Here is a 26,024-nt window from a genome sequence, read left to right on the forward strand (position 1 = left end):
TCTCATCTCTTTGATAGACATATAATTGCCATAACTAATTGGAAAAGGCATCAGGCTCGCTTTATGATGACACAGGGTGGAAAGGAAACTCGTTGTCACTGCACAATTTATGAGGTCGTTGTTAGATTCATTACTGGAAGATCACTGGGTGTAATTAGTGACCCAAATCCAAGTAGATAAAACAGTTTGGCCCTTGTTTAAAATCTTGTCTTAAAATTGAGTAATTTCCCCTACTCTAGACATAGTGCCTTTGAGGGTCATATTTAATGATCATACATCCCAGTGGGAAGTGACCCCAGGAGAACAAGAGACAACTTTGTAAATTGCACTCTGACTAATTTGCCCATCAGCTGGCATTTTCTCAGCCACCTTCACATTATTTTATGAGACTTTAGTATGATTCTTATATTTATTCAAGATTTTTCTCTAACTAAAATGTTTTTTGATATACAACTCATGCCTGGGACATAGCATTTGATCAATAAATGTTTGTTGGAACTCTTTGAACAAAACCATCTGAGTAGTATCTACTCTAACCTTGACAGCAAGGTTGAGTGGTGGTGGATAGAGCAAACTTTAAATTCCCTATTTTGCATGAAAACATGGATTGAGGACTCCTTGGATTCCTGGATGCTTAAATCCTCATTCTCAGACTTTTGCTCTAGCTTCTAGTCTCCTTTCCTTGTTTCCTCCTGGGTAGAGACATTGAGTTCAGGCTACTGAATCTCAGGAAGAAAAAAAAAACACGTGAAATAGTACTTTCTCTAAAGAAAGAACTAAGATCCCTTGCAGCTGACGTCCTTCTGAACAATGGGAAACTTTCTAAAATAATTTCGATGGTCAAGCCATCTGAAATGAAAGATCCTGACATGGTCTCTCCCCAAAACAATCTACAAGAAAGACTGCAAATGGTCTTCTGGAGATGTTGAGGAGACACTGGGGGTAGTCACAAACTTGTAAGGTTTTAGAGTTGAGGAGAGTTGAGGATCTAGAAGTGGCTCCCATCTTCTCAGGGGTTAGGTGAGAACCCTGAGGTCCAGAGAAGTTCAGCGACTTAGAAAAGTCGCACAGTGAGTTAGTGTCCGAGCTGGATTAGAACCCAGTTGTGGGACATCCTTCGTTAATACACCCTCTCCTCTTCCTCAGATGTATGTCTGGACCAGGGTTTCTCAACCTCAGCACTATTGACATCTGAGGCTGGACCATTCTTTCTTGAGAGAGGCCACTCTTTGCACTACAGGATAGTTAGCAGTATCCCTGGCTTGCACCCACTAGATGCCAATGGCACTAGTACCTCAAGTTGTGGCAAGAAAAATGGCCTCCAGACAACACCAAGAGTCCTTTGGCATAGGGGAGAGGGGCAGGTGTTGCAAAACTGCCCCCAGTTGAAAACCACTGGGACAGCTCCAGATAGGGCTGGACTCCCTAGGGCGCTCCCCTTGTCTCTGGCCACCACCTTTCCTTAAGGCCATTCTTCTAAGTGGGGTAATCATTGTCTAAGAGTTGCAAAGTAAATCTACTCTGGTTGGTTCCATTGGACTCTTCTAGAAATAACAGAGCTGGTTCACAATAGAGAAATAGCCTGACTACTCACCCAAACAGGGCCTGGTATTTTCAGGTCCAAAACTCACCTGGGAGGGGACCCAAAGGCACCTAAGTCTCCCCATGACCAGATTCTTAAAGGTTCAATGTAGAAGCCAGATGTCAGTGTATTCTTGCATAAGGACAAATAAAAGCCTTCCATGCCTCACCCCTGAATGCTGATTAATGAGTAAATTACTAAATCAGACATTTATTCAACAAACATGGAATCCAAGAGGGACTGATTTCTTAAAGTAATCTTAGATGTTATTTTAGTTGTTTTTTTTTTTTAACATTTATTCATTTATGAGAGACCGAGAACACAAGCAGGATGGGGGCAGAGAGAGAAGGAGACACAGAATTGAAGCAGGCTCCAGGCTCCAAGCTGTCAGCACAGAGCCCAATGAGGGGCTCGAACTCACAAGCTGTGAGATCACGACCTGAGCCGAAGTCGGACGCTTAACTGACTGAGCCACCCAGGCGCCCCTCTTAGATGTTATTTTTAAATAACATCTTAGTGATATTGAACTATGACAGCTTGCTATCTCCGTCTTCAGTCTAAAGATCTCCCAATGCATGGCCCCAACATCCCTCCTTTCATTTCTTTACTACATGTGTGTTGAACTCTTATTGGATATAGTAAAGCAATATGGTCATCCACAAGACAGCCATGTTCTTTGACCTCATGATTCAATCAACTTCGGTCAATTTGACCAGCAAAAGTTCTCAGATCCTCTCATCTTCCCCATCCCCACTGTCTTTATCCTTAACAGCATCATCTCTCACCTGGTATAGATGCCTCCACTCTCCTTCTCCAATCTCCCCTCAAGCCAGGCCCTAAAGAACCAGCACAAAGATTTTTCTGCAGTGTGTTCCTGGAAACATCACTGTTTCCAACCAACAGGTGGCTTCTCGTTGCTTCTATAAAGGCCTGACTTCTAAGATTTAGTACACTTTGTTCCACCATCCTCAAACACCTTTCGCTGCTGACTCACAACCTTCTAGACTTTGAGGCTGTCTGGCATCACTTGCCCCTCCACTAGTTTCATGAACCCTTCAGGCTTGCTTATGTGTCTTTCCAAATACAGTACCTGGGGCTCACCTCTAATATAACATGCATCACACAGACACATATTCCCCAGGCTGAACGCAATGAGTGGCTCTTCCCAAGAAAGCAGATCTATACAGAATCTTTGGTAAAGAACCATGAGTTGGTTATCTAAAATAAAGTCCGGGAAATAGGAGTTTGTTTTACAAGTGTCCACACCCACCTTTCTATTTCTTCTTTGTTGGGCCCAAGATTTGTCCCTTTCTTAGAAGATCTGACTAGTGAGGCTCTTTGCAGAAGTCAATGGGGAAGGACTTAGCACTCGTTACTACCGCTGTCTCCGTCAGGAATTCACCACACGTCAGATGTGGGCCGGTGCTTGCAAGCCATGGTTCCATTCAGGGAAACCAGAGAGCCTAAAAATAGGAAAAGAGGGACCAACTCAGGTTCGAACAAGAATCTCTTGAGCGTCCATTTAGAGCAACAGAGTAGACAGTGTTCTAGTTACCTACATGGGGAAAACCAAAAGGGGAGCGGGCTTGAGAGCAGGCGTTAGTCTCCATACACTTTAGCTCTGGCTTATATATATTTTACGTGTGTTGTGTTAAATCGCTGATATATGCCTCTGCTGGCTGCCCAAAAGTCTCTGACCACCTGAAGGGTGGAACTCGCAATCCATTCTCCAACCTCACATCCAGTCGTGATGCATCCATAGTAGTACCCAGACCCAGTGTGCACCGAGGTTTGGAAATAAATTCATTAGAATGCCATGCTCACACATGTCTAGTCCACTGTAGTTGGGTCCGGGTTTGCCTGTGGGGACCTTGTATTTATTGTACTCGTCGTTCTGTTTCGGTCTGAGAAATGTCACCCCGGAATGCCTCTTACAAGTTCCTCTTCATAGAATGATAGTCTTTACAAGGGCTCACACTGTACCAGGTGATTATTCTTCACAGGAATGCTCATCAATAATATGCTACAGTTCCTTCCCGAACACAGATGTCTGGTAAATATTACATGTTTATCCATACTGAGGGAGGGGAGTAAACAATGAGGGTCCTCATGAGGAGCTCTCCTTGAGAATCACACTCACTTTGGGGCGCTGGGACTAGGGTGCTCAGCAGAGGGGAAGTAGGGAGGAAGAGGTCCATGGCATGGCAGCTCGAGTCTGGTGTGATTCTGACCACCACTTACTAGCTATATGACATGAAATGAATACACTTATGAACCTTCATTTTCTCATCTATAAATCGGGGATAACAATAGTAGCGAGCACACAGTAAGTGCTCGAATGCTAGTTGTGCTTTTCATTAGGAGAGAGGACACAGACTGTGATCTAAGACACTGGGTCTCCTCATTGCATTTTCTGAAATAAAAGATTTCTATGTTTCCCAATTCTGACTTACAGCATGAAGAGGAGAGAGAGAAAGCACCAAAAAGAAATGGCTAATGAGGCCTTCTCTTTATGGAAAAAGGATGAAGATTGGCAAAACACCCTCCCTTTAAAAAAAAAAAAAAGATGGTGAATCCTAGCTACTCTATTTACTGTGTGGCCTTAGTAAGGATACTGGACCTCTCTTATCTCTAGTTTCCTTGCTTTTAAATGGAGGATGAAAATATCTACTTCACAGGAATGAGATGGAGATTCAACAAGGGCACATAATGCAGGCACAGAATAGTGTGCAAATAAATCATAGTGAAATTGTAGGATTCTACAATCCTGACCCACGGTAGCCCTGTCTGCTATGTGATAAAAGAGAAAGCAAATATACATTCTGTAAAAGAGGAAGGATGGATGGATGGATGGATGGATGGATGGATAGATAGACAGACAGACAGACAGATTCTTATCAGGTAGAGATGCTTTCCCTTCCCCTCCCTCTCTCTCTAAATACACACACACACACACACACACACACACACACACACACACACACACACGATGGATGGATGGATGGATGAAGAGATGGATAGACAGAGAGAGAGAGAGAGAGATAATAGAAGGGTGAGGAGAGATGTTATCTGTATCCGCATAACAAATTATCCTAAAATGTAGTGGCTTAACACAACAATCATTTGTTTTCTCCATCTTTGTCAGTCAGGAATCAGAGTGCGATTCACCTGGGTGCCTCTGCCTCAAGATCTCTCACGAGGCTTCAATCAATGTGTTGGCTTGGGCTGCAATCTCATCCGAAGGGCCAACCAAGGGAGGATCCACTCCCAAACTCTCTAACATGGTTGCTGCCAGGACTCGGTCTGTTATGGATTGTTGGACTGAGGCCATGAGCTCCTTGTTGGCTGTTAGCTAGGCCCACCGCCAGTTTCTAGCCACCCGGCCCTCTCCACAGAGCAGCTGAGAGCCTGGCAGGCTGTCTCCATCCCAGTGGACAAGGGACAGACTATGAAAAAACATGGGATGGAAGCCAGTCTGTGTGTAAACTGTTCTTAGCAATAACAGTCCCTCCCTTCTGCCCTATTCCACTGGTGAGTCACAAGGTCCAGTACATACTCAAGGGGAGGGAGATCAGTAGGGAACAACTTAATGGCTGCTCACTACTATCCCAGGGAATATGAAAAAGCCTCCATTACTCTATCAAAGCCCCTGGACCCACCTGTTGACAGGGGGCAGCTCATTCTTCTGTATCTTCCCATTTTAAATGCATATTTGACTTTTTCCCACCCATGCTCATTTCCTGTGCTTTTGGGTGAGGTCTGTGAGGCAGGATCGGGACAGTGTGCTTGGCGGAAAATAAAGGAAGGCAGTGAACTTTGAATGATTAGCAAGGGAGAGGCAAGCCCTTAGCTGTCCTTATAATACCTGAGCATTTCACATTGCACATTTTCTCCATGCACAGCTGCAAGACGGAGTTACCACTTTGGAAAATTAAATTTCATAGAAAGTTGGCCATGGTTCCACTTCCCTCTCCCTATGGAAGCAAAAGATGGAAAGATCTCTGACTTGTCACAACTGCCAAATCATTTTGGGGCAATATTTTGAAGGAGCCTGAGTCCCTTCTCTGGAGAGATTCCCTAATAGAAGGCCTTAAAAGCAGCTGAAATGAGGTTAAAAGCTTTTGAGAGTTAGTGATAAAATATCCACATGATCTGTATAAGACGGAAATAAAGACACACACAGAGAGACACAAACAAATAGACAGAAATTAGATGCTTCTCAGAAATTAGGGAGGATGCTTTCTAGAGGGAACAGTCTCCTGCTGAAGAGAGGATTTAGTATCCTGACCTGCCAGCAGCCGTGTTGGATGGATTCCTCCATTAGTTTATTGGAATGCTCATAAAATAAAGGTTAGCCCCATCCTAAGGATATCTTCCACCTTTTCCAAACCATACTATCAAGTTGTATTAGCTCCTTGGGTTAAGCCACCATAACAAAGAGAATGTGTGCTAATGTGACTTGCCCGGAGTTAAGCTCATTTAAAAATCTAGAATACCATGGAGAAAGTTCCCCAGGCTAAGATAAGTTTAATGAGTCTAAATCCCAGCAATGAACTCACCTCCAAAGTTTCTGAAATACTTAGCCCTGGGAAGGGCATCATTTGTTTATTCGATGCAGAAAGTCCAGTCTCCACCCCCATCTCAGTAATGAGGGTGCTTCAGAATTAAAAGACAGAATGAAGAATTTGTATTAACTTTCTCAGTGCTGTGTGATTGGAAGGTGAGCCTCCATATACAGTCAAAGACACTTATACACCCATTCTGCCCAATGCAGAGGGTTGGAGAGCTTCGTCTTTCAGCTTCGTGTACAGCCAGTGTTCTGATCAACCCATCGTCACTCCCTCCTGTTCGTAACAGTGCCCAAATCTTTCAGGAACCACTGTGGATATCCCACATTGTCCTTGGGAAGCTGTTAATCATGGCGTCCTTTCCTGCCCTTCCCCAACTAAAGGGTGGTCATGTGACTCAGGCTGACCAGTTGGAGGACTCCTTCATCCAGATAGGGTTTGGATTCAGAAAGACCATAACTCAGATCAATTAGTCGTCTTTAAATTTTGATGTGTGGGTAGTGTGGGCAGAAAGTTCTTTCCTTTTGGATTTTGAGCCAAGAGAATGTAATATTCTGGCTATCAGCAGCCCTTTTTACTGCCATGTGAGGAGGGGAAGCCTGAAAAAATAAGCCACAGAACACTGAAATGAAAAAATCAGAGCCCCGAGGAATATTGTCTAAGCCCCTGTACAGCCCCAGACTTCCCAAATAATGGTCAGAGATTTGTGTCACTAGCCATGAAAAGCATCCTGACCAAAGCTATGATAAATACTGGAGCCATTATAAAGCATTAAACACTGACGATACCAAGAAAAAGGCCATGATATTTTGTCCTGAACGTGTCCTCAGTCAAGGATTTATGGTGAGTGGTTCAAAACACGAACACCAGAATCAAACAGACCTGCATTTGAATTTCAGTTTCACCATTTCCTACTTCTGTGTCAGTGGTAGGCAGAATTCTAAGGTAGCCTGGAGATTTATCCTGCACTCACCCTGGGTACGTGCTCTGCGTTAGACCCTTCCCCTTTATGTGGGCAGGGCACGTGAATATGAGGAGGTCTCACTCCAATGATTAGGTCACATTATATGGCAGAGGTGAGGGGATTTTGAAGGTTCAGTTGAGATTCTAAGTCAATTGGCTTCGAGCTCATCAAAACGGAGACTGTCCTGGTGAGCCTGGCCTAATCAGGTGAGGGTGCCTTAAAAAGAGATTGGACCCTTCTGTAGAGAGAGGCATTCTCTTGCCTGCCTTAAACAATCAAGAGCTATGATTTGAACTGCTTACAAGGAGAGGCTGCCTCTGGGAGGCCTCAGACCCAGACTATAAAGAACAAGATTCTTCCAACATTTCAGGAGAGTTTGGAAGAGAACCCTGAGACACAGATACAAGAATGCAGCCCTGATCAACACTTCAATGGCAAACTTCTAAAACCCTACTTGGAGAACCCAGCTAAGCCTTTCCCAGATTCTTGACCCACAGAAACTGTAAAATAATAAATGTGTGTTGTGTTAAACCATGAAATTTGTGATGTGTGTTATGCGGCAGTAGAAAAGCAATACAATGTCTGCTCAAAACGAAGCTTTCTGACCCTGAATTTCTTGGTCTAATAAATGATAATCGTAGAAACACCTACTTTTACTGGCTCTTGTCAATATTAGTTGGCAATTCCTATGTAATTCACTGCTTGATCTATGGTTCAATACCTATTAATTGCTAGCTTACCTCCTCACATGTTAAGTGTGTGTGCCCATATGGGGTACTTCCATCACCAAACACCCAAACATCATGAAGGTCATCAATCTGTAAGGTCATCCTATCTATCTTCTTGCTTTTATAGCAAGGGAAGCAAGGTCCAGAAAGGGACAGTGACTGGCCCCAGACCACAAACCTTGTTAGTAGCTTCAATAAGGACTTCTGGCTCTCAGCCAGGTTCTGCCTGAGTTGCCCCCCTTCCAAAAAAGGAGGGTCTTTTGCCATACTTGACACAAACATTCCTACAAGGTCAAATTGTTTGAAGAACCCAAAGCTTTTATCTCCTGTATTTTGTTATCTATTGCTATGCAACAAGTTATCCTAAAACTTAGAACTGAAGAACGGAAACATTTATTTTGACTTATTTAAATTTTAGCTATTTAACATACAGGACAATACTGGATTCAGGAGTAGAATTCAGTGATTCATCACTTACATTCAACACCCGATGCTCATCACAACAAGTGCCCTCCTTAGTACCCATCATCCACTGAACACATCTCCCACCCACCTCCTTCCATCAGCCCTCATTAAGAGTCCCTTGTGGTTTCTTTCCCCTTCTTCTTTGCCCCCACCCCATCCCATATGTTCCTCTGCTTTGTGTCTTAAATTCCATATAGGAGTGAAATCATATGGTATCTTTCTTTCTCTGGATGACTTATTTTGCTTAGCATAATACATTCTAGCTCCATCCACATGATGGCAAATGGCAAGATGTCATTCTTTTCGGTGACTGGTGATACTCTATAACATTCCACGGAGTAATATTTGACTGATGAACGGATAAAGAGGATGTGGTGTATGTATACACAGTAAACACATATTATCTCATTGTTTCTGAGGGTCAAGAAGCTTGGTGTAGCTTACCTGGCTGCCTCTAGTTGAGATGTCATATGGGGTTGCCCCTAACCCGTGGACAGGGGCGACACTCATCCGAAGGCCTGACTGAGGCTGGTGTCCATGTCAAGCTCACTCACCTGCTGGAAAGGGGCTCCAGTTCCTTGCCACATGGGTCTCTTCAGGAAGCTGCTTGCAAGCCAGAAGCCAGTTTCTCTCTGAGTGAGGGATCTGAGACAGAGAGCATTACCACGATGAAAGCTGCGACATCTTTTAGAAATTAACGTTGAAGTAACGCATCATCACCTCCGCTGAGTGCCACTGGCCACAAAGATCAACCGTAATACAAAGTGAGAGGGCGCTCCACCAGCATGTCATTGCAGGAGATGCCATCACTGGGGGCCGTCTCAGGGGCTGGCTTCACGTCTTTCTGTAATGCCTAAATAGCCACACCACTGCCGGGGGAGATGGGATGACTTCGTCCCAGCCCTTGTGGTTAATAGAAATATAAATACCGTGACAGTGGAACCCCTGCCAAATAGCACATGAAAATGGCATTTGAAAAGTGCAATTAGTACTCTTTTTCCCGAGAAGGTCTGCTCTGTTTAATGATCTACATATCAGTGCGTTCCAAGCAGAGGTATTAAATGTCTTAGAATACATTACAACATTACAGCATCTTCAAAAGATATCAGCAAAATGACCATTACTTGAATTGGCTATAAGCAAAGCTTCAGAAGGTCCAGGTGGCCTTGAAATGCAGAGCCGCACTGTGGCAAGAGGGAAGGGCTATGGAAGTCTGGCTTCTAGAAGTCTACATCCCTTGTTATTAACAGGCTCTGCACTCACGTTGTGACCACAGCCCAGCTCCCAGGCTCCCCCAGCGGACCCCTGTGCCCTGTACAGATGAATTGTTGTTTTGCAAGAACAGAATGACCACAGGTGGGGTATGGGCAGGCTTGCCCCAATATGGTGACCTCGGTGTGGACATTTCATCACATCCCTGACTTTGTCCCCGTCTGTTCTGCAAACTGGCCACGTAAATTGTCCTGAAATCTAAATCTACTCATGTCACCTCCCTGCTTTTTAAAAAGATTTTGGAGGTGTCTCCTGGCTTCTGGGGAGGGGGGACGTATGAAATACGTAGCTAAAAAAAACAAATTCTGGCTCTAATGCTTCTCTCCATCCTTCTCTGGGTGACAGTTACCCTGAAGTCTCTCGATGTCCACGCTCCTTTTGACTCTGGACCTTCCCCACTACTCCTGCTTGGTGGCCCATTCCACCCTGCTCCCCCCCCCACCTTCACCTCCCTGAACCCCACACCTCCCCTTACTCAGTCCCATGACAGCTTACACTCTCCCTCAGAGAACTTGCAACAATAGCAGATAAGCATTTAATTGTATTGTTAGTTATTTGTTATCTGTTCCCTGCTTTTAAACTATAGCCGCCCCGAGAGGGGGAATAGTATCTGTCTTGCCTCACTGCTGTATCCCCAGTGCCCAGGACAGTGCCTGGCACATGTGGATGCCCCAAAATATTTGTTAAATGAATAAAGATGGAGAAACATAAGCTAGATCAGTTATTACCAACCACCGCCCATGGACCAAACCGAGTCTACCACCATTTTTACAAATAAAGTTTTATTAGAACACAGCCATACCCACTTGTGTTTGCCCATCTTCTGTGGCTGCTTGCTTTCTTTCTTTCTTTCTTTCTTTCTTTCTTTCTTTCTTTCCTTCCTTCCTTCTTTCTTTTTGAGAGAGAGAGCTCAAGCAGGGGAGGGGCAGAGAGAGAGGAAGAGAGAGAATCCAAAGTAGGCTCACACTGTCAGCACAGAGCCCGACATGGGACTCAGACCCATGACTGTGAGAACATGACCTGAGCCAAAAACAAGAGTCAGATGCTTAACCGACTGAGCCACCCATTCTGTGGCTGCTTTCGTGCTACAAAGGCAGAGATGAGGAACTGCCCCAAAATCATCTGGTCCGTGAGGCAAAAATATTTACAATCTCACCCTCTGCAGAAAAGTCTGCTAACTGCCAGACTAGATTCCAATCTCTCAAGAAGTAACAGGAAAACCGGAAAGTTTTATGAGGAATAAATGCAATTTCCTCCCAGGCCCATCCTCCATCCAACAAGATGGTGTAGATGGGAATGGAGCTGTGTTTTGGAAACTTCAGGAACTCAAGGTGTGGAGTGCCTGAAAGGAAGCTCTTGGACACGGCCCGGGAGGCACTACTGATCATGCTGCAGTTAGAACCAAACATAATGAGCCAAGGCATTGATTGAGGCATAAGTGATGGCAAATACAAACATGATGACCAGAGGTGACAGTGTTCATGGTCAAAGTCAGAGGCTGAGCTCTGGCGTTGTCACAAGCACCATGGCGGAGGAAGGGCCTTGGCTTCTTGTCATTCTTGGTCTTAATCGGCTGTAATGGATGTGTCACCTTCCAGGGCCAGGTGGACCCACAGCACGCTGTGATTGATCATCGGTGCCCTCTGAGTTTCTCAGCAACCTCGGCCTATTCGTTCTGTACTAAACGGACAAGGGTTCATTGACATCCATGAATGAATTCATCGATGTGCGGAGCAAAGTGTCAACCCAACGGGGCAAGGTAGACCAAGAGGCATTTGAGAGCTCAGGTAAGCAGCTGGGGTCTGGGCAATGGCATGGAGAGTCCAGCCTGGGCTGGAAACTACTGGCAGGGAATATAATGTGCACAAATACATTGTGGAGGGGCAAAGACCATGAGAACAGTACCAGGGAAGAGTTGGCACTTGGGGCAAGGCCTCTAAAAACAAGGTCTGTGGAATGTCAGCCTTAGGCTCACAGAGCTTATAAAAACTGAGACTTCTGGAACCATTCCATATCCACTGAACCAGAATCTCTTGGGGGAATCTGGAAATCTATATTTTTAACAAAGATCCCAGGTGATTTTTGTGCCCCTGAGAATTTGAAATCTACTGAACTAAGATGGTAAGATTCCTGTCTACTTCAGCTCATACTACCTAGACTCATAGCCAATGGGTGAGGAAGGAGGAAGGGGTAAGTCAACATTTCTCATTAGAACAAAAGGGGTAATTCTGGGATCTTGCACTAAAGAACACAAGTTTTCTTATGTACTCCTCTTAAAAAGCCATGATGTGCTTGAATGAGCTGATCTGGCCATCTTTGGTCCACTCAAAAGCATTACCTTACTTAACTATTGCACCAACGCTGAGTCAGTGATAGTCAGAGAAGGCTAGACTAAAGCAGGGAAATAATATGCAAGAATCAAAATCTGGTAATGACAGAGCTGGCCTCCCCTCTTCCCTTCCTCCCTCCTTCCCTTCCTCCCTCTTCTCCTTCTTTTGTTCCTTCATCAGAGTGGGTCAACAGAATGTCTTAGGTCTGATCACTAGGAGGCAGACTGTGAACCAAGGATTCAAGTGCAAGTAATTCCTCAAGGAGGGGGTCCAGGAGCAACCAATAAGGAAGTGGAGACGTTAGCACAGGGAAGAGAAAGCAGGTAACCAAGGGCAGTTACAGGTGAAGCTCCAAATGCACCCTGAACGCACGGCCATCTCTGGGCTGAAAATTATCTCCAGGCCTTGATGCAAAGACACCAGACTTTTGTACTTGCCCATCAGTCATTGGCAGCTGCCGTTGGGGTGAGAGGCAAAACTCCCAGACATCTCCAGCTTTCAGAATAAAATCTTAAGAAATACCAGCATCCAAGGGCATTGTTCCAGAAGTCAACCATTTTGGAGCAATTTCACACTTCCCAGCCTGAAGCTCTGTCCCAGCCCTTGTCTGTGTTCATGTTGGTGTCAGGGCCCCCAGAATGACATCTATCAGAGGACTTGTGATGATATTAAAGTAGAGAAAACTGATGGGCCAACAAGGGCATCTTTTATCACCCCACATCCTTTCTCTTCCTTTTGCCAAGGCTGTGTTTTTTTTCCTGTAAGCAGGAAGGTTTGAATGCCCACCAGCTGCATACAAATTCTCCCTGTGTTCCTTGCTTAATCTACCTCCAGCTCAATTTTTTTTAGGAACTTCCTGCTGACTCCCCATCACCTTCTTGCTTCAAGATTTTTAGGGCCTTGATGGAAACTCTGGTCTGCAAAAATTATTCACCTTGGGGCTGTCAAATACAAAATGCACCAGACAATTAACGAGAAGATTTCATGCAGGCTACTACAATAGGAAGATAATTCAGTAATAAGGATGTCTCAGTGGAAAGGAAGAGCATTTGAGGTGGGTTTGGAAGTCATTTGGCGGGAGGGTTGCAAGGCATTTCACAAGTCTTGGGGGAATCATGAAAAGGTATAGAGACCCTCATATCTGGGTAACTGAGGAAAGCGGAGGTGGGTCTTATGTTGGAATATGTAAGAGGGAGGGCGGTACTTTGTGATAAGCCATTTCCCTGGAAAACAAAAACATAAGGATGCTTTTTTTTCTAATTTTTTTTATGTTTATTTATTTTTGAGACAGAGGGAGAGACAGTGCGCGAGCAGGGTAGGGGCGGAGAGAGAGGGAGACACAGAATCCAAAGCGGACTCCAGGCTCTGAGCTGTCAGCAGAGAGCCCAACACGGGGCTTGAACTCACAGACTGCAAGATCATGACCTGAGACGGTCAGACGCTCAGCCGACTGAGCCACCCAGGCGCCCCAAGATAAGGATGTTTCTTAAGCCTCACTGTTTTGGGGCACCTGGGTGGCTCACTCAGTTAAGCTAACTCAGCTCAGTTAGTTTAGCTAACTCAATCAGCTAAATCTCCAAGGCATGTTGAAGAGAGGGAGTTTCTGTGATTCACGGACACCTGAGCCAAAGCTCTGTCCTTTGAGAGGAGCTGGGGTCATCACTTGATATTTTCCCCCAGACTCCTGTCTTTGTGAGGATGACCTCCCCAAAGTTCAATAGCTTTGGGCTTGGTTACTACTGGTCTACCTCACAGGTACAGAAGACCATGGTTAAAGGGAAAGTAACCCAGCACAGGAAGAGAGAAAGCACATGCACAAAGTCAAGCACGGCCACCGTGCAGAACAGCTGCTGAAATCAGGCGGCCACGAGCTTGGACTCTGACTTCCCTAAGCAGAAACCGTGACTTCTCACATATGGCGGGTCCATGCCCTCTTACAACTTCTCAGCAATCTTTGCAAGGAATGCCTCTGTTATCTGTAGGCTAAAATGGTAGGAACAGAATGAACACTGGACCCAACTTAGTGTAACAGGCATACAGCCACTCTCCACTTGCCAGGGAATGGGTGCCGTCGACCTGCTCCTGCGGGCCGGTCTTCATCATCCTATTGTTTGTCTCCTGCCCATTCAGGGTCACAAACTCAGCTTCCTAATCCAACAGCATGGACTTGTATAGCAGTCTAGATTTTACCCCACATTTCATCACACTTGATCCTCACAGTGAGGGAGGGAGCATCTATCCCACTGTACCTATTTTTTTGAAGTTTGCTTATCTTGAGAGAGAGTGTGCAAGTGGGGGAGGGGCAGAGAAAAAGAGAGAGGGAAAGAGAGAGAGAGAGAGAGAGAGAGAAACCCAAGCAGTTCTACACCATCAGTGCAGAGCCTGACGCAGGGCTCAAACCCACAAACTGTGAGACCACTACCCCAGCCAAAATCGGACGCTCAATAGACCAAGCCACCCAGAAGCCCCTCTACTACATCTATTTTTAAAGAAGAAGCCAAGAATGGAAAACGACTTGCCCAGTGTCACATTGCTGGTAAGTAGCAGAGTTAGAGAAACCCTAGTCTCCTGGGTGACATTCCCGACATCGTTTCTCATCTCTGCCAAGTTCCTCCCCTGCGTTATTTGCATTAATAAGTGGGACTTGGAGACAGAAACAATCTTTTCCCTAATCGTGGACTTCAGCTACTCCTCGAGAGATGTATTCTATGTTTCCCCAATTACTTCACCTCTGGAGACAAAGAATATGCTCCATTGGGGTTTTTCTAACCAGGATGATGCCCTTATCTGGCAAGGATGTTGCCCATGGAGAGATCTTTCCATTTCCCCCAAAGGTTAGAGAGAGAGAGAGAGAGAGAGAGAGAGAAGCCTTTTAATTCTGTTTTCATTTAAATAGCCACGGAATTGGGAACTCAAGATAACCAATCAGTTATTTGCTAGTGGAATTTTCCTGGTAAGGAAAGAGAGCACTTAGACCCAAAATGTATACATTTCTTCCAAAATGTCATTCAACATCTATCTCTTTCCCAGATAGTGACAAACGTTCCGTGTTCCTGTCAAAATGCCAGCTTTCAGCACCAGCCTTAATAATAAAAGCCAGATCCAAAATCCAACAGAGAAATTGCAACTTTGCCAGCAAAGAGTTTATCATCCCATTTTATTTTAAGGTGCCAGGGTTACTTTTTTTTTTTTAATTTCCTTTCTGTTTTCTCTTAATTAAAAAAAAATCATCAGTCTATTCCTTTCATTTGATGTCCTTCCTGAGAACCTTTCACTAATACATGGGTTTTTTTTTTCCTAAAATATGATTGTGGGATGTCTCAAAATAATTTGCTTAAAAAATACCCACACAGACATCACTTGCAGTTCTAATTTGGCTAAAGCTGTTAACAACTGTATGACACTAAATAATAAACAGTATGTAAAAATAGAGAATTGCCCTTATTTATTTTGCAAGACTGATTTTCCCCTGATTTTTCTTTCCTCTCCTTCACCAGCAGCCCTACACCGAACACACACACATATACACACACATCTATCTGAGGAGACAGGGGGAACTTATAGCCCAGAAGCATGGCCAGGTTATCCTGTAAGTAGGTATCCTGTGAATAAGATACAGATTTATCCACCTTGTATTTGCACATCTCTGCAGACACTCTGGGGATCACAGTAATGAGACGTACTAGCCTGAATCCAAGGGAGGGCCTCAGGATACAGTGAGGACCCAGAAAGGTCAGGAACACTAACCGTAGGGGCTGAGATGTTGGGGGAAAGAGACCTCTACAGAGGACTTACTACGGGATTGTTATGTCCTACGCGCCATCCTGAATGCTTTACACAAATTCTCCCATTATAGCCCCCCACAAACCACCATGAGATGGCTATTAATGTTATCCCCATTCTACAGATAGGAAAACTGAGGCTGATGGAGGGCAAGGGACTTGCCAAAGTCATCCAGCCATAGGTGACAGAGCCATCTGGGGTAATCTGACTCCAGAGTGCAAGTTCTGAAGAGTCCAGAAGGCTCCAGAACATTCTGTGCATATTGCATTGTCATTCAGAGACCTCTGCTCTCTCCCTGTCATCCTGGGGCAGCCCTCCTAGCCCCACCAGGACTCCAGAAATCCAGAAATCGTGCTCTGGAGAGACGTCTGAGCCATGGTCAGGGCTGCCTCACCCCTCCTCCTTCCCCCATCAGACATCAATGACGAAGGGCTGTCTCTGGGACTGTGGCCACAACTCTCTTCCTGTGGCTCCTTTTGGTCACCGAGCCCTGTTGTCCTGTTTCTTGGCAACTTTGCCTCTTTGTAGTGTCCAAGTGTTAATTGCTTAACACCAGAGATTGTGCAGCTGTTGTCATGGTACCTCCTTGGCCCCTTCCCACCAGCATCTAAGACACACGCAGCAATTCTGGCCTCCAGAAATCTCCCACCTGGGCCCATCTGTGGTTCCTTTGGCCCAGCCCCAAACTCACTCTTTGGCCATCTTTCCTACCAAACACGGCCCCACCTAGGGTCGGAAACATGTTTATGATGCCTGGGCCAGGAACCACACTCTGCAATTTGTAAGCAGTGCGCTCAGTTGCCCCCAACCACCCTTTGATGTGAGGACTGTCATTATCCCTCCTCTACAGATGGAGAAATGGACCGGAGGTAAGTGACAGAGCAAGGACCTGACCCCAGCACTATCAGACTAATGAGCCCATGTTCTTACCACTATGCTAAACAAATAGTTACAGCAGTGTCAATAATAACAGGGACAAAATAAGCTTCTGAAAAAGAGGGAAAAACCCACAAAATTCATTCAACTCTCTGCGAGCAGGTAAACTCCAAGAGGGAAGGGGACATGTCTCAGATACCAGAACAGGATTCAGCGCACGGTAGATGTTTCGTCAAGAGCTTTGAATAAATGCATGAATGAATGGTGTGAGGACTCACCTGGTTCATTTGTTCTTTCAACACACAGACCATGTGTCAGGCTGGAGGCTAGAAGCTGGGGTTACAGAGATGAGCAGAGTATGTTTCCATCCCACAAAGAGCTCAGGGTCCAATGTCAGGGACAGGCACATCTGGTACAGGTTCCTGGGCGAGAAGGAAGCCCAGAGAGATGTTCACCTTATATATCTACGTCACCACACCAGGCTCTTTGCAATCACAACAGGCCAGGTCTCTCACTCAAGCTGTGGGTAGCAAAGGTCGTCATTCCCCTGAGGAAGTTTATCCTTCCTGTCATCACGGACTGAGGGGCAAAGACGGACTCCAGGAACCCCAAAGCACAGGGTCCCGCATCCAAGGATGCTGTACCGGGTTCACCTTATGGCGAATAGCTGTATGCGCCAGATGTAATGAATCTGGTAGATTGCTGCTTACAGGCAGCCCAAAATTATTCAATGGCTAGCGCAGGGAGCAGCTGATAAACAGCCAGACTGTGAGAGTATGTCAGGGCTTTGCCACCTTACAAATTACATAAGAATGGGCAAATTAGCATAGATGAGGAATCGATACACACAGTCCCTGGATCTTTCTTTTTCTGCAAGTACCTGCATGGGAAGAACTTAGAATAGGCAACAGGCCATCCCCTTCTGGAATATGCTGGAATACGGAGGAAGGTGGCTGAAAGCGGGCACCTCCAGTTTACAAATTATTGGAAAGGGGAGATGCTGCCTGGGTTGGAGATGGGGCGGTGGGGGCAAAAGAAGTACTCGGTGCCATGAGCCCCAACATAGCCCTTATCATTAGCCTTGGACTCAGACATCTCTTCACTGAGATGTCTGTTCACTCACCTGTTCAACACATAGTTATGTTTTCTGAGCACTTCCTGGGTCCCATGCACTGTTCTCCATGTCGGGAGCACAGGAGTAAATGCCTCTGGGACTTACATTCTGCTGGGGGAGACAGACAATAAAAATAAAAATAAACAGGGGAGGCTGGGTGGCTGAGTCGGTTAGGGGTACAACTTTGGCTCAGGTCATGATCTCGCGGTTCATGAGTTTAAGCCCTGGGTCGGGCTCTGTGTTGACAGCTCAGACTGGAGCCTGCTTCGGATTCTGTGTCTCCCTCGCTCTGCCCCTCCCCGACTTGTGCATGTGATTGCTCTCTTGCTCTCTCTCTCAAAAAATGAATAAACATTTAAAAATTTTTTTAAATAATGAAATAAAACAAAAATAAACATATAACAAAAGCAAGACCAGCAGGGGGCGATACACACTGTGTAGAAAGCTAAAAAGGATGCTGGGATAGAAGTCACAGGACGGAGGTGGGATGCCATTCTGATTAGAGGGTTCAGGGAAGTGACTTGTGGGGGTGACGTGTGAGCTGAGAGCTCACCCTCCCAACCTGCACTGTCCGCACGGGTACTCACCGAGCGCTTGAACTATGGCCAGTCCGAAGAGAGCTTGCCATCAGCATAGAGTCCACACCAGAAGACCTAGTACAAGAGAAAGAGGTAAAATATGTAATTAATCCTTTTTACAATATTGATCAGATGTTATGATGATAATATTTGGGGCAATGGGGATTAAAGAAAATTAATTTCCTATTTCTTTTTATTTTTTAACGTGGCTACCAAAAAATTTAAAATTTCCCACGGGGCATCCATTCATGGATGGCACTGCATTTCCAATGGATGGCTCTGCTCCCGACAGAAAGAAAGGAAAAACAAGAGCAAAGGTTCGAAGCGTTGGGGCAGTGGGACATGTCTTTGTCCTCGATCTACCGCTCGTTGGCTATGTGAACTTGGGAGGTTCAGAGCATCCTTGGTGCTGAAAGGGGTGTTAATCACACTTTTCTCCTGTGAGCAACGGCAGGAATGCATGAGATAAGGAGTTTACATTAGGGATTTCTTCTCGACTGCCTGCCATGTGGGAATGGAACAGAGCAGGTATGCTGGTGGCCCATGTGGCCATGGACATAACCCTTCCCTTCTGGACATTCAGGAGAGCAAGGCTGAAATAATCTACTGGGCTTTCCTGGCTGTCAGCCTTCCTCTGCCTCCACCGTCTGTCTGTCCCGAGACCCCAGCACAGGCCCTGGGCCTCGCCTCCAATCCCAGCACCCCCTTTTTCAGCTGCTGTGGTTCTTTCTAGGTATGAGCTCATTGGAAAAAACAAGAGCCAATTTTCATCACAGAAACTTGGGAGGTTTTACTATCATATCGATGTCTGGCTGGGAGCAGAATGAGCTTGTCCAGCCTCACTTGAAATTGGCTTTTCTGAAGCAGGCTTCTAAAGGAAGAAAGGATCATTCCACCGGATGGACTTCAGGATACCTCTCCAGCAGGGGCGGAGGTGGGGGCAGGGCACAGGGGACAGCGGCCTTCCAGAACCTCCCCTCCCGGGTCTCTCCCCAGCTCGCTCTGTTGGAGGGCTCCCGCTGTGGATGGCAAGTGGCAATGTGGCGACATGGGGCTAAGAACCACTGGTTGAGGCGGACGGGGTCGTTGGGAGCTTTCAGGGAGGTTACTGAAGCTGCTTTAATGCACAGCAGGTACTCAACACATTCTGTTTCTCTGTTCTTTTACCACTCTCTTCTCCATTTCCTGTGGCTTGGGAAGAAGGGGAGGCCCATCCCATGTCTCCGCTTCTGTCGTGAGAGAATCAACGTAATTCTCCTCTAGAGCCCAGTGGGCTCTTGGAATTGAAGACAGCATGGTGGGCTCTTACCCAAACCCACTTCTGGGCTCCAGTGGTCATCTATGGGCAGCACACTCTATCCTGTGCTTTGTAGACATGATCTATTTCTCCATTTGACAGGAGAGGAAAGTAAGTCTCAGACTTCATGAGACTTGACAAGGCCCTGTGAACAGCTAACTGGCAAAACCAGGACTCCAAAGCCAGCATTCCCAATACTCCATTCCTACCTCCCAGGACCATCCCAGAATCACCCCAGAACAGCAGGTGGTCTGTCCTCTGCTTAAAAACTCCAGCGATGGTAAGCTCACTACCTCATAAGACACCTACCAGCTAGCACCTACTGTGCATGAATTGGATGCCACACTCTGTTCCAAGGGCTCCGGTTACTCAACTTATCCTGATTCTACTCCTGTGAGGCAAGTACTGTTGCTTCCTTCTTTCCAAGGGGAAGATATCGAAGTCTCCTCTGTTCACTGACTTGTCCGCAAGATAATAAATGACAGACCAAGAGCTAACAAATACCAAAGCCCAGACCCTCTGTCCTTCTGAGGAATTTCATGACCTATATTCCTAGGGGGACCCAGGAGAGTCCAGTGGGTCCAGTGGGCATGGCAACTGGGCATCTCCACCACTCACTAGAGACCATCACCAATGCCTACAGATGGGAGGGCATGTTTCCAATGGCCGTCATCCTAAAGACGCCTCAGACCCTCTGTACACAAGACAAACCCCTGCCTAGAATGAAAGCTGTCTGTGAATGACCCATCAGCATTCCTTCAGAAGGCCATGCTGCTCTATTCACGATCGCCTCCTACCGTATGGATACGCTGTGACGTATGGTGTTCATTTACTCTACCGCTCCCGCAGAAATATGGCGGGCACAATCAATTTCCTTGTTTGTTCTCTGACCCACTGTTCTTGGGTTAAGCAGCCTGCTTTGTCTACATTTGTCAGTTGATACAAGCTTCTCCCTGCCATAGGCACTGCTATTGATGAACATCGTCAGAATACGGAGCCTTGAATAATGTATAAAGGATTCAACATGCAAAGTGTCCCTAGGAAAGGGAGGGGGTTTGGGGGTGGGGAGAGAGAGTGTTATATGTTTTCTCTGTTGGAGCGCCTTCATTTACAAAGCATATTTGTCAAGTCTTTTGCTAAGAGTAATGCCACGGAACAGCCTCCCATCATTCTTGTTAATGGGACTGTCTGTGTGTTACAGTAAACAGCTATAACTCTTCTGCTAGAGCCATTGTACAAAAGGCAGAGTTTTTCAGCATCCAATTAAGGGTGTCTCCAATTTGCCAGCCAGCATCATGAGCGCTGTGGCTCAGCCATCAGGCAACCTGGGCATTGTGAGGCTTCTCAGAGGACAGAGGGAGCTGGGAGGGCTGGGCTGCCCTGCCTACACTCAGCCAAGGGGTCTGGAACTCAGCTCTCGTCCTGGACAACCCCTGCTATCCTTCAAAGGCCACCACGTCATACCAGCTGAGTGTTCAAAGATGTCGGCCTGGTATGCCAGGTCTTTCTCAGACTCTTACAAAGACAGGAGAACATACGAGCTCTGGGACACATCCACATGCGTTCCAATCTCAGCTCAGCTACACGCTAGCTGTGGGACCTTGGGCAAGTTACTTGACTTCTCTGAGCCTTGGTCTCCAATGTATAAAAGGGGACAAATCACAACACTTGCTTTAGAGGGTCGTTTTGAGAATCAAGTGAGACTAGGTGATGCACAGTCACACGGCCATTGTCAATCATCATCATCATCCCTAGCCTCGGACATGGCTTTTTCCTCACCTGTCTGTGCCTAGTAGATCAGTATGCATTTTTCACGTTTCACCTCCTGACAACTGCACTCAACAGACACTCGTCTCCATTAAGATTCCCAGTAGGGAGGGAGCTGCCATGAACCAGGTCCACACATCTCTCCCATAACTACCTTCTGGGTAGGTTCTACAGCCCCATTTCACAGATGAGAACACTGAAGCTTGGAGAGTTGCAATCGCTCCCTGAAGGGTTCATGGCTCTCAGGTGACAGAGTAAGAGCTAGACCCTCAGCCTGCCTGGATCCAGAGTCCTGTGCTCCCCACTTCTCTCAGGTCTAGCCATGATCCCAGCCCAGGGTCAGGCCTCCCCACCTGGCCCTAATTACAAGCTTTTCGGACCGTATTCCCACATGCGTGGGTCTCAAGGAAGCGTCTAAAGTCCTTAGAACCACAGAATGTCTCAGTTTTATTCTTGCATGTATTTATTTTTTAACTGTGTGAGATGCTAAGAACCTAAGCTTGTCATTCATTTCATGTGCCTGCATTTTGTGGTCTGAGAAGCAAGGGTCTGGTTTCAGGAGCTCACCCAAGGCCACGCATAGAGTGTGTGGCAAAATCAGGGTTAGAACCCGGATCCCCTGATCTGTAATCCACCCCAAACAGGCGGACACGTGATCTTTCCAAGATGTCTATTCACTGGCTCTGGTTTTCGTGCCTTGCGGGAGGAGGATGGAAGGGTCTTCAGTCACCTGCCTCCTGTCCTGGTCTGCATCCCTCCCCCTACAGTCCTGCCGCCTCCTCGGTGTCACTTTGTCCAGAGAGATGGAGAGTGGCTTAAGCCTTCCTCCAAGAGGAAAGCTTTCATATCCACTCACTCGGTCCCCAGCAAACCATCTGAGCATCAGCTGTGCTCCCCATCTCGTGCTGGGAGCTGGGGAGCTGGTGATGGGCAAGACACAGACTTCATTTGCAAGGTTCTCCTACAACACTGGGGAAGAAGGGAACAGTAACCAGGTGCACGCAGAGGGGCTGAGGGACGCGTGCTGCAATCATGACTCGGTGGCATGCGTCCAGTGCTTGGTTTTGCATGGTGCTCTTCTAAGTGTTATGAAAACATTAACCCATTTACTCCCCCAAACCACAGACAAGTGGTTTACCATTTCTTTGATCACCTAAAGCACAGAAAGGCTCTTAAAGTGTTCCTTAGTTGATGGAAACACATGCAAAGGGCAATAGAACCATAAAAGAGCGTCCAAATTTGGGAGAGATTTCCAGACAAGACCTGGTCGTGGAGGAGATGATTCTTCTTAAAAGGGAAGTGGTTCCCCCAAAGATGGTTGCACATTGTGAGCAGAAGCCCAGATGAGGACGTGCAGGCACAGGTCTAAGACACTGGGGCACGAGAGAGCGTGACTTGCTTGTGGAACCAAAGTAAGGCTCTTGTGCTCTAGGGGGGGCCTCTTCCAAGGCAGGAACAGACCGAGGACATCTCTCAATGTCCCCTTCCTCAAGGCCGTTTGTCCCTTAAGCGATTTCACTGAGCACTCACCGTGTGCCAGGTTGTGAGACGACAGAGGTAAATAAGACCCAGCATGTACCCACAAAGGGCTCCCTGTTCAGAGGGACAGGCAGACTATTTTAAGGATTGCATTGCAAAGACAATGCTTGACACTCGCCTGGGGCACTACGGAGTGTGGGTGACAAGCGCTGAACCAGGGACATCCAGAGAACGTGGTGCCTGTGCTGCATCTCACAGTGTGATGAGGAAGAAGCCAGGTGTTCCCTGCGTTTGAGGTCAAGGGGCAGCAGCAGCAGAAGACGCGTCAAAGGAGCACACAGCGTGAGCAAACGTACACGGACAGGAAGTTAGGTGTCGTGTGCAGCATCCTTGGCTGTTACAACAGCCATTCTTCCCTTGGCGTGTGTCCAGGCATCAGCCCACCAGGTGTTCTGGGAAGATAGTCCCCGCCCTCGGAAATGAACCATAATCTGTCTGGACCAATCACGGTCATGTCAGTGATTGGTGTAGGCACGTGGTCCAGTGGTAACCAATGCGGGAGCTTCTGAGGAAGATATTTCACCCACAGTAAGAAACAGACAAGGAGGGGCGCCTGGGTGGCTCCGTTGGTTGAGCGTCAAACTCTTGATTTCAGCTCAGGTTATCATCTCATGGTTCATGGGATCGAATCCCTCAGCAGGCTCCACACTGACGGTGCAGAACCTGCTTAGGGTTCTCTCTCTCTCTCAACCTCCCCTACTCAAGCATGCTCTCTCTTAAAATTAATAATAAAAATAAACTTTAAACAAAAAGAAATAGACAAGGAAAAAAAAAACTCCCCTTCCTTCCTGAGGATGCAGGAAGGCAGGATACCTCTCTCCAGGTTTCTTACAAGGATGAGGACACAGGCTGGAAGGGAAATGATTTATATTCTACGTGCAGAACAAAGAAAAAAAGAAGTTGTATCCTTATTGAGATCTTAGTGCCTCCAAACCAACCAGCCTGGGACTGTCCACCTCTGGACGTTTTATTATGTAAGACATTAAAGACCTGTATATTCTAAGCCTCTTATTGGTTTGTTTTTGTTTGTTTGTTTTGTTTTTTTAATGTTTATTTATTTTTTGAGAGCGACAGAGCGCAAGTGGGGGAGGGGCAGAGAGAGAAGCAGACACAGAATCCGAAGGCTCCAGGCTCTGAGCTATCAGCACAGAGCCCGACACAGGGCTTGAACTCACGAACCGTGAAATCATGACCTGAGCTGAAGTCAGACGCTTAACTGACTGAGGCGCCCCAAGGCTCTGTCGGTTTGAATTCTCTTTCTTATAACGCAAAGTATCATCATGTCCAAGGAGAAGCTACCAGCAGCAAAGTGTGGCTAATGCAAAAGGCAGCAGTGGTCAGTGGGGATGGGAAGGTAGGTTTGGGATGAGGAAAGCCGGCACATTAAAGGAAAGTTTCATTCCAAGGTCAGCAGAGAGAAGGAGAGCCAGGGAGGTGTGGGGCTGCAGGAAATGGAGGTTTAATGTTTGTGTAAATTGAAAGAAGGAATCTACTTGGAAATGAGAAAAAGCAAGATTAAAATGGAAAACACAGCCCCAAAGCTATTAATACCCAACAGATCCAAATTGAAAAATAAAAGCAATGGGTGAAGCATATAGTTCGCAAAATGAATTCGTGTCATAAACCATTAACATCAGCTCTACCTTATTACCTGTAATTCCAGGGAGAGGGGCCGCAAGCCGCACGGGGCACATGTCTGACTGGAGGTGTGCCAGAACCCTGCTCCCAGGCCAACCCTCCTCCCTCCTCTTGAGACCACCCTGCTCTCAGCATCCTCTCTCACTCTTTCAGAGGCCAGGGAAAACCCAAGCTGCCCTTGTCCAGGGGAGGATCTCAAGCATCAGCAAATGTGGTTGCCAAGAGGTTCTGAAGGTGTGCAAGCTCCTGGTGAGGTCACCCCTTCTTTCCTCCGTTAGGCATCCCTCCCTATATAGATCTCCAAGACCAACCTGTCCATGTTAATGCCCATTAGTATTGAGCAGTGTCAGCTCTGACCAGTAAATGTCACCTAAACCTGGGCCTCATTCAGGGGAAAAGGGGGCCTGGTAGGGGGCTGTAATGTCCCTGAGGATCCTCAAGGCCCCCCACTGTAGCACCCACACACATGACCGCTTCAGAACCCTTAGCTCTGGCATATGACAGCACGTTGTTATAACAGCTTGTGCTTTGAACCCAGACTCCGATTCAGATCTTAGCTCTGCCATGTCCCTGCCACATGACCTTAGAATCGTCAAGCATCAGCTTCCTGATCCACAAAATCAGGCTAAGTATGCCAGAGTCTCATGTGGACCGTGAGGATTAAATCAGAAGTCGTACAGGAGTGCCGAGACCAGGAGGAGCTCAGGCAATGTTGATTTCCCCCCCACTGGTCTCCCAAAATCTCATGGCCTCTTCTGAGGTTGTTCTTCCTGCTCTAGAAAGGGTCTGGGGTCTGCAGGGTGCTGGAGAAGAGACAGGATACTCGCATGTGGCCCATTTTTCCATCCTTGAAAGTTTAGGTCCTCTGTAGGCTGAGAGGCTCCGCTGCAGAGAAGCATCTCCTGGGAGACTGAAGGCCATGTGTCATCTGCACAGGAGACTCAGGGTGGACCCACAACACCTGAGTGTCTGGCCACCAAAGGCTGACCCACTCTCAGCACCCACATCAGCCAGTGAATAAGTCCAGAATGGCCTTCAGTCGGGAAGGATCTGCCACAAGCTGGCTGTCTGCAGAATGCATCAGAAACCCCTTCCCTGCAAACAAGCTGGCCCAAACCACGCTGTGGCTTCGTGTGGAACGCTAAACAGCTCTTTGTTCTCCCTCTCTCTGCTCTGCCCCTCTCCGTGTCATTACCACACAGCAGCCAGAGCTATGCGGAGCCACTCAGCTCTTCCCCGCCGCCCCGAGCAGGAAATGCAAAGCCGTTAATTGGCCCTAAAGTTCTTCTATGATCTCACTTGTCTTCTCTCTCACTACTCCCCGGGAGTCCCTTCCTCAGCCCAAACTTCAGTCTCCTCACCTGTGAAATAAAGACGATGCTGGCTAAGGGTGACGGGGGACTAAGCAGGAGAAAACACAGAAGACGTGTTGCACCAGGCTAGATGGCTCCCGGATGCTACAGAATTTCCGAAAAGCGGTTCCTCACCCAGCAGACGGGCTTCATCTTGTCTAAGTAAGTACC

The 26,024-nt window shown here is 46.8% G+C and overlaps 1 long non-coding RNA gene across 1 annotated transcript in view; it reads right to left on the reverse strand.

Moving 5' to 3' along the window:
- Positions 1-17,794, reverse strand: part of LOC113594791 (uncharacterized) — a 101,884-nt gene extending 84,090 nt beyond the window's left edge. The window contains exons 1-4 of the long non-coding RNA XR_003415224.2: positions 17,692-17,794; positions 16,847-16,990; positions 8,862-8,952; positions 2,853-3,045 (exon numbers count right to left, since the gene is read on the reverse strand). This is a non-coding gene — a long non-coding RNA (uncharacterized LOC113594791). The remainder of the gene's footprint in view (positions 1-2,852; positions 3,046-8,861; positions 8,953-16,846; positions 16,991-17,691) is intronic.
- Positions 17,795-26,024: the final 8,230 nt, after the last annotated feature.

The sequence above is a fragment of the Acinonyx jubatus genome, chromosome E3 (assembly GCF_027475565.1).
Source record: "Acinonyx jubatus isolate Ajub_Pintada_27869175 chromosome E3, VMU_Ajub_asm_v1.0, whole genome shotgun sequence".
Taxonomy (NCBI): domain Eukaryota; kingdom Metazoa; phylum Chordata; class Mammalia; order Carnivora; family Felidae; genus Acinonyx; species Acinonyx jubatus.